At 37.2% G+C, this 9,336-nt stretch overlaps 1 protein-coding gene across 1 annotated transcript in view; it reads right to left on the reverse strand.

The window, feature by feature from the left end:
• LOC140160630 (uncharacterized) overlaps positions 1 to 6,029 on the reverse strand; it is a 32,665-nt gene extending 26,636 nt beyond the window's left edge. The window contains exon 1 of the mRNA XM_072183884.1: positions 5,862 to 6,029. The gene's annotated coding sequence lies outside the window, so the exon portion shown is untranslated. The remainder of the gene's footprint in view (positions 1 to 5,861) is intronic.
• Positions 6,030 to 9,336: the final 3,307 nt, after the last annotated feature.

Here is a 9,336-nt window from a genome sequence, read left to right on the forward strand (position 1 = left end):
TTGATGATTGACCTCTAGCTCACTCGCTGTACTGTAGATATAGGCAATAAACTAGTTAGTGGGCTGGTGGGAAAACCCTTCACCCAATATTAGCCATAGAGGCTCACATGTGAATTATAATATTCATCCTTAACATACTACAATTTGAAATAAAAGATGTCACGGGAAAGCTGTTGTCGAGCTATTTTTCCGAAGAGAGAATTCCAAAATTTCATAGCAGTCGGACGTGTAATTTCAATGACAAATTGTGCTCAACAGCTGACTTGTGATAGCTCCAACTTCGAAGGGACACCGTCGGGTGATCGGTTTGATCAATTTTCGCCATAGAAGCTGTAAATGAACTTCAATTCCTTCCCTCTATGGTCATCTAAAAATTATTAAAATGCGATTTTGGAAAGATTGTTGTCGAGCCCTCCCAAATATGGAGTTCTGACTGCCCGATAGGGAGCTAAAAAATGAAACCGTGTTAAGTCTAAAACCACATGTTTCTTATTTACTTGTGTGATACAATCACAATTACTCTGACAAGTTTGACATGAGTTGTACCATCAACAAGCCTGGTTAACAATACGCAGACTATTGTTCTCATTTGGGGAACAAAGGCCACGCACAGCATTGTTACTGCGCGTTTGCTTTGTAATGGTGCATCCAACTGAAATCATGATACCTATTTCACCACAGCCCATTGTCCATCGCACAGGTAAATCAGAAACATGTGTTTGTGGATTTAACCATGGATATGAGACACATCCCTGATTTAACATAGTTGAGCTGTTTTCAATGAGGTTTATCTTGGTTTAATGGGGTTTAAGTCCTGCAAAGGTCGTGGTGAATTCTGCTGTAGACATGACTGCATAATGAGAGCAATCAATATACCGTAAACGTTCGCCTAATGGCGCTCTGGAGTTCATGGAAATGAGAGAGCGCCATCCCTGTAAAAGCCGACTATTATCACTGAGCATTAAGGGCACGTGTAGTTAAAGGGTGAAACCTATCGACACATACAATTATGAACAAGATCGAACAAACTTGTTCATGATAATGCGGTAATCATTCACCTGATACGTTGTGGCCCAGCGAGCAGAGCATTAGACTATAGTGCGAGGATAAAGATAACTTGTGTAGAAGATTGATGGTTCGAATCTCATGCAGTAATTTCTGACAGATTATGATGTCTGTCAATGTTTTTTTTCTGATTTGAGGAAATTTTATTTTCTATTTTCTTGATTTTATCTTTAACATTGTTTATATAATTTTATTATTTTATCTTGTATGTGTCTTTTTTTCATGATTCTTTGTTTTTATCGTTTCATTTTAGAGTAACTCAATCCATTCAATCAAATGTTGTAATGAACCTATTTGATTGTATTCGCTACTTAGACGGTTCCGCCATTATGCACTATGTGCGGGAGAGCCTCGAACTGGCAGCATACATGAAAGGAAGAATTATGTAACCTTACACAGAACGTTATGACTAGTTCAATTCCCATTCATGTATGCTGCCAGTTCGAGGCTCTCCCGCACATAGTGCATAATGGCGGAACCGTGCAAGTAGCGAATAGGCATTTGTTATGTGTGTGAGACGAACTGTCGCGTGCGACAAGTCTTTCAATTCACTTGAGTGTCCTTGCCTATGCATCAGTGGCCATAAGGTATATCATTTTATTCGAAAGGGGGGGGGGTCCCAAATATACGGGGGTCATAAAGTCTTGGAAAGAATAATAGGATGGGGTCATAAAATGTTTTATGACCAAAATGTAGGGAGTCACACGATGACCACAGAAAGTGTGTTATTTTATTCAAAAAGACTGATTTCAATACAATTTTGGGGTTTGGGATCATAAAATTTTTGTTGCCGAAATAGGGGGTGCACAATTTTATTGACGCAGATTTTTTGTAAATTTGGGACCCCCTTTCGAAAAAAAAATGATAGCCCTCTAAGAGGATTCAAAAGATAACCTCTGCCCCAATAATCCCTAGCTATAGATGAGGTGACCTCAATGTTTATCAACAAAGGCAAGGGACTGGTATCATCTTTATGCTTGAATGAACCCCATGCAACCACTACACTGTTTAATAGTCTTATTGTGATGTGGCGGGAGTTTTAAAAACACGAGCCCTGAACAAAATATGATGCGCGCGCATATTGCCAGGCAAAAAACAATGGAAATTGTGATGATGCGTGCGCATACTGTCAGGCATTGACGTCAGAAGTCACATCATCTATATTTGTTTGAAACTGTTCCACGGAGGATGTATCATAATAGGCGCAGTCTTCAAATGATATAAATAAAATTTGAATGAGTGAACGAACAAAATCATGCAACGACCAACTGAATAGAGGCTGTGCATATGACGTATCATCCCGTAAATATGGCGGACTACTCAAATGCATTCAACAAAAGCATGATTGCATCTACCACGACAGTTCGTCTCACACACATAACAAAATGCACTACGATCAAATAGGTTGATGACAACATTTGATTGAATGGACTGCACTATGAGTGCTATCCTTGTAAACCGGTTCAAATCCTTTGTTTGGAGCCAATCGATAAACGCAAGGCTATCATTGAATACTGGCTAGGATTCCACAACACAATAAGGCGCTTTGGCAGGCACACAATACCCTAATGGCTTTCCATATTATGTGCACTCAACGAGCGTGTTTATAGTGAGCCAGATTATGCGGTATTTAGCTGGACTGCCACGCAGTCTATATTTGTTTATGTTTTACTAACCATTGCAAATCTAGACTACGCGGTAGTTTAGCTAAATAACGGAAAGATTGTCTCACTATAAACACGCTCAACAACTATTCAGTATCGAAGCCCGGTATCGAAGTTACGTAATGTTACTATGTCAACGGGATCACGCGCTTAAGTAATGAACCACGATCGAAAGAATCAGTACACAAAAAAGGCATACCAAAATAGCGTGATCGTAATGATCGCCATACAAACAGTGCTTGGTTCCGATACCATCACGGAGTTACGTAACTACTTCGTGGTCTGATAGTTATATGATCAATGGTCTGATCTACTTGGGTTCGATCCTTTTAAAAAAAAAAAAAATAGCTGATCATTTATAATGCATAAATGAATAAAGTAATGTAGTTACACAATTTGAAACATTCAGGCCGTTCTATTTTTTAAAGGTCATTTAACTGTTAAATGTAGTGGAATATATCACGCATTGGTAGCAGGTGGAGCAAATTTTGTCAGCGGTTTTTGTTGCCGTTTGTTCGCAGTGCCTATTTATCTATAAACAAATTTTTTAATTAAATTAAAAAAATTCACAATACTCGTTCGTAAAATGGGGACAAAATCCAAAAACATTTCTTGACCCTTCTTCACATAAAAGTGGGAGCAGAAATCAAGATTCGAACAAGTACCATTCACCATTCAAGGCGCACCCTCTACCGACTGAGCTAACGGGTCAGACAATAGAAGGGTGTACTTTTGAACTGAAGAATATTAAAAAATATGAAGAAATTACAATGTTATAAAAAGATTTACCAAAATAAGTTAGGTATAACGTATTAATCGATTTACAAATTAAGTCCAATGGCACTTTGAGAAAGAATACCTGAAGAAACCCCAAAACATTTGCTGCTCTATCAACTAACCTAGTGACCTAAAGTATTGAGTCATGTCACGATATTTTTTTCTGAGGCATTATGTCCAGGTTGCTCAATTTAACATACACGTATCCTTAAGGGCTGGGGTATGAACGTTTGGACAGTATTTATTGTGGGACATTAGAGCACATCAGACATATCGAATTGCATTCTGAATACGAAGAATGTCATTCTGATATCAAATAATTTTGATTTTTGAAATTCGCAATTTAATACACATTTTATGGCAAATCATTAAAATTGATATTTTGATATTTAACAATACTTGAAGTAAACTTTATAAATCTGATGATTTATACTTAAAGTGTATGTAGGTGGGATGAAAAGCCGACGATCAATTGAAAATTTTGACCTTTCGTATTGAAGATATGGATTTTTTTTCCCCAAAACACCAAAAAAAATTAGGTCTTTTTTGGGAAAAAATCCATATCTTCAATATGAAAGGTCAAAATTTTCAATTGACCGTCGGCTTTTCCTCCCAGCTACATACACTTTAAGAATATGTCAGTAGATTTATATAATTTACTTCGAGGACTGTTATATATCAAAAATTTGAAAAATATCAAATTTTTATAATTTGTCATAAAATTTGTATTATATTGTGATTTTCAAAAAATGAAAATTATCAGAAAGACATGCGTCGTATTTAGAATGCAATTCGATATGTCTGAGGTGCTCTCATGTCCCACAAAAATACTGTCGAAACGCAATAAACGCTCATTTTAGATCCCTTAATGCTGTTGAGATTTTACAAGGATGGCGCTCTCACATTCTAAGAATCCAAAAGCGCCATTAGGCGAACGTTTACGGTAGGTGGATTAGAGATGATTGAACCCGGGACCTCCGATTGCAGTTGGTAGTGTTTTTACTGACTGTTTACGCAGAAAGGGTAGGAGAAAGGGTAGTTCACTTCAAATACTAGCATATGCTTATAACTGAGCGGTTTTTTAGGGGGTTTTTTTGTTGTCTTTTGTGAAAAGCAGAAACCGGCCAGCCTCCACAAAAACATTATTTGGAGTTTGAGCAACTATATTTATCTTTATACTGATACATGTTGCTGTAAAAACATGTATAATTGTAGACCTTTTGCGGAAAGTGTCTGCCTTATTAAAGTTTCGTCTTTTTCCTCAAAAACAACACCACTCATTTAGCATGCTTTCAGACGGAATTCTACGGTATATAGCCTAGATGTACTTTAATCGGCATTGGGTTATATCTTATACGTCCCTTATTGTTATTGACAACGTGGTTTTAAAATAATAATTACAACACTATATATTGGTGGTATGATACGTGCACAGCAGTAGCGTAGCCAGCGGGGGGGGGGCAGCCCCTGTCAAAAAAAATGAAAGAGAAAATCAGGAGGACAAAGGAAAAGAAAAAGGGCAAGGAGCCCTTTTCTACCAAAATTCAGCCCGAAAAATAATACAAAATTTTTGCACGCTACGCGCGCACATTATAAAAATAAAGCCCGTTCTATCCTGATAATGGGCAAAAATAGTGTAAAATACCAAAGCGCACATCATCCCAATAAAGCCTTTTGTCTTTATGTATTGTATGATGCAACTGTACAATTTTTCGTCTGTGCCCCCGAAATTTTATTTTGCCCCCCCCCCGACCAAAAAAGCTAGCTACGCCCCTGGTGCACAGTTATATATATCATGTATACATACATGTATACTAAACCAAATTTGGATAGGGCGTTACAAACTCACATTGTTCACAAAAAGGGAAAGTTTTCAGTTGCAAGGAGAATCGAGTGAAGCTAAAGGTGTTTTTGTTTCAGCCAACATTACCAAAATCATACATTCACAAAATAATACATTACATTGGAATTTACATTTTACAATATCGATTGTTTCATATTGTCTTTTAAAAGGGTACTGCACCCTGGCCAATTTTGTGCCTATTTTTGCATTTTTCTCAAAATTATAGCGCATTGGTGACAAGTAAGATATGTATATTATAGGGCAAGGGCTACAACTACTGCACTGAAAATTCAGCTACTCAAGGCAAGTAGTTATTGATTTATTGATCAAATATTGGTTTTCCCTCATTTTTAACTGTAACTCCACAACTGTTGTCTGAGTTGAAATAAAATGTCCAGTGCAGTAGTTGTAGTCCTTGCCCCTATAATATACATATCTTACTTTTTTGAGAAAAATGCAAAATAGGCACAAAATTGGGCAGGGTGCAGTACTCTTAACATACAAAAACTTACCAAAGGTAAAGTTGTATAGTCACGTGAGTCACACGTCTTGTCCTCCATAATCTACTAGCCTTCTACTCTTCCTTCCTTTGTTAAAGCAAAGGTGACGCAAGGAGTAAAATTGCTCTCCAAAGCTTAACTTGACTCATAATGGGTTCTTGTATGTATTATGCCCGTAAGTTTCCGGGTTCAGTTGCATTGACCTTGAAAGGTCAAACGCTAAGCCTCTTATTTAAACGCACGTAAAACAGGTCTAGCCCCCTCAAAAAATGCGACCAAAAGAATATGTGACAAAAAACACCCCAAAACAAAAACAAAAAACAACAACCATAAACGTTCTTAGTTTTATTGTCGTTGTTGTTGTTCTTTTTCTTTTTCTTTTTTTTCTTTTGGTTTTGCTATCTTTTGTGTACATTTAAATAAGGGTAGATGCGGTATTGTTGTTCGAAGCAGCCAAAATATCGATTTTCATTATCTTAATTAATATATTAGTGAAAAATAACACTTTGATCTTTTGAAAAAGTTCATTCTGCAAATCATATAATTTGAACACTTGTTTGATGTACGTTTTACAATAGTGTTGTTGTTTCAGGCCTCTTTAAAACATAAAGAACCACAAGACCTACAAAAGTGTATCTGTGATATATGAATTCTTCTAACACTCGCTATGAAAATGATCAATGCATTTTTGCCACAGCTCACTACCATTCGCAAAATGATGTGAACTACCAAATCGCAACAGTTTAAAATAAATTTAGTTGCTAACCATGCTAACCTTAAGGGATCTAGAATGAGCGTTTATGGCGTTTCGACAGTATTTTTTGTGGGACATGAGAGCACCTCAGACGTATCGAATTGCATTCTGAATACGAAGCATGTCTTTCTGATATCAAATAATTTTCATTTTTTGAAATTACGATATAATACAAATTTTATGACAAATTATTAAAATTTGATATTTTTCAATTTTTTGATATATAACAGTCCTCGAAATAAATTATATAAATCTAATGATATATTCTTAAAGTGTATGTAGCTGGGAGGAAAAGCCGAAGATCAATTGAAAATTTTGACCTTTTATATTGAAAATATGGATTTTTTCCCAAAAGACCTTTTTTTTGGTGTTTTGGGAAAAACCATATCTTCAATACGAAAGGTCAAAATTTTCAATTGATCGTCGGCTTTTCATCCCTCCTACATACACTTTAAGTATAAATCGTCAGATTTATAAAGTTTACTTCAAGTACTGTTAAAAATCAAAAATATCAATTTTTAATGATTTGCCATAAAATGTGTATTACATTGCGAATTTCAAATAATCAAAATTATTTGATATCAGAAGGACATTCTTCGTATTCAGAATGCAATTCGATATGTCTGATGTGCTCTAATGTCCCACAATAAATACTGTCCAAACGTTCATATCCCTTCATAATACTCTGTGAAATGATAAGTTACAGCTTTTTGTTACAAAGAGGGATGCAGTAAACAAAATCACGAAATTGGGGCACGTGGCGCAGCGGCACGTGCTCTACCTCGTAATTGGATGTTTGCGAGTTCGAGCCGCGGCCGTGCCATCTTGTTGTGCACTTGGGCAAGGCGCATTACCTCACTTGCCTCTCTCTACCCAGGGGTGAAATGGGGAACTGTTAGGAATATTGTCCATTAAGCGCCGCCCAAAGGTATGACCATGTCTTGGGCATTGTATGGCAGCTGAAGTTAGCTGACATATTCTAACGACAGCGGAATAAATGTCTTGATACACCTGGTAGGCACTGTATAAATGCCAACACTTATTTAATTTATTAATAGGCCTATGTGTCTAAAACCGTACAAACTTGTTGTTTTCATGGTAATTCATACATACTTACGTCGACCTTCCCGTTGCTATGACCAGTCACAAATACACACACACCAATGGCGTAGGGTGGCAAGGCAACTTTAAAGGGTCAAAATTTGACGCAAATGGCAAAAAATGGACTAAAAATACTAAAACCTATAGGCCTATATATTTTAAATACCAGGGCGCCCCTCTGGCCGTTGATGCACACTACTCATCCCAAGGAAGTTAGATAGAAAGGAGGGCAAATAGATTACGTAATGCTTTGTTCCTTTGATGCAGATTTGATTTTCTGCCACGCTATTCATCGAAAAGTACCTTTTATTCGGAACAAAGGGTTTCCGCCATTAAATCGTATGACAGCGTATTAACGCTTTACCTAGCAGGCTACTGTCAATAAGTGATCAAACGAAAGATGCGTGAAAGTGCCTACTGGAACGTAAAGTACCTTTTGTTCCCATACAACCCAAGGGTGTGATTGAGAGCTATTGAGTAGCCGTAAGCACAAAAGGCACACATTAGCCGTCGATGTACAGTTCGTTATCACCCACTGACTTTAGGTGCTTCATTTAAATCAATTGAACGCGATTGCTGATCGATTACACATCAGAATGTATTATGGCTGCCATGTCCACATGTTTATAGTACTGTATAATGGTAATAGCTACGTATAGACAAAGGCGGCAAGTTGTTTTGTTTTTTAATTTCATGCATTTATACAGTTAGGTGGGGAAAGTTTTTTTTTAGTGCTGGTGGAACTGAGACTGCGGGGCAGTCTAATAGACATAACCTGCTTGCAATGAATGCGCAGAATTATAACATCAGGATCACGGGATCTGTACAATTTCCCGGTATGCATCATGAGGAAACTGGTTTTTAGAGAACTTTTTATTTTTAATTGTTTTAGAAAAACATTTACTCTTTTATCAAAACATTTTGACTTTTTTCATAATCATGATAATTAGGGGTCAGTGCAAACCCCCACATAATCCAAAATCAAGAACCCCCTGATGGTCTGGTATGCAAAGTATTAAACAAGGAAGCAAAATAGGGCATTAAAGTATTCTAACTGACCTACCCCAGTGACTTAAATAACCAATGTAGTGGCGTGCTATCCTATTCGCAATTTTACACTAGCTTGATGTTACCGACGAAATAGAAGGTAGTACATTGTCTGCTAATTAGATGGAGGTGGTCTATCCGGTGCTGCGCGATGATCCCGTTGCCATGAAAAACCAGTGGTTCATCACGTTTTGACCGTGACAGAGTCGTAGTATACTATGATATCATGGTGATAGTACTTATATACACTCGGTGTGCATTGAGGTTAATTTGCATGTTGGTATTTTCGTATTTGCATAATGTTAGGAGAAAATAACCCGTTCATTTGATGAAGGTATCCAAGGCTGTATTTAACAGATTGGTACTGGCGTCTGCTCCGGATTGCATGGGATCTGTGTTTAGGGCTTAGGGGGCTCTCATTTTCTTCGGAAAGGGGGTGGGTCCCAATTATACGGAGGGGGGGGCGGGGGAGGTTTTAAAGAAAAACAAATTGATGACCAAATATAGAGAGTCACAAATGACCACAGATAGTGTGTTTAATTTATTCAAAAAGACTGATTTCAATAAAATTTTAGCGTAGGGGTA

This window comes from Amphiura filiformis, chromosome 9 (assembly GCF_039555335.1).
Source record: "Amphiura filiformis chromosome 9, Afil_fr2py, whole genome shotgun sequence".
Lineage (NCBI taxonomy): Eukaryota > Metazoa > Echinodermata > Ophiuroidea > Amphilepidida > Amphiuridae > Amphiura > Amphiura filiformis.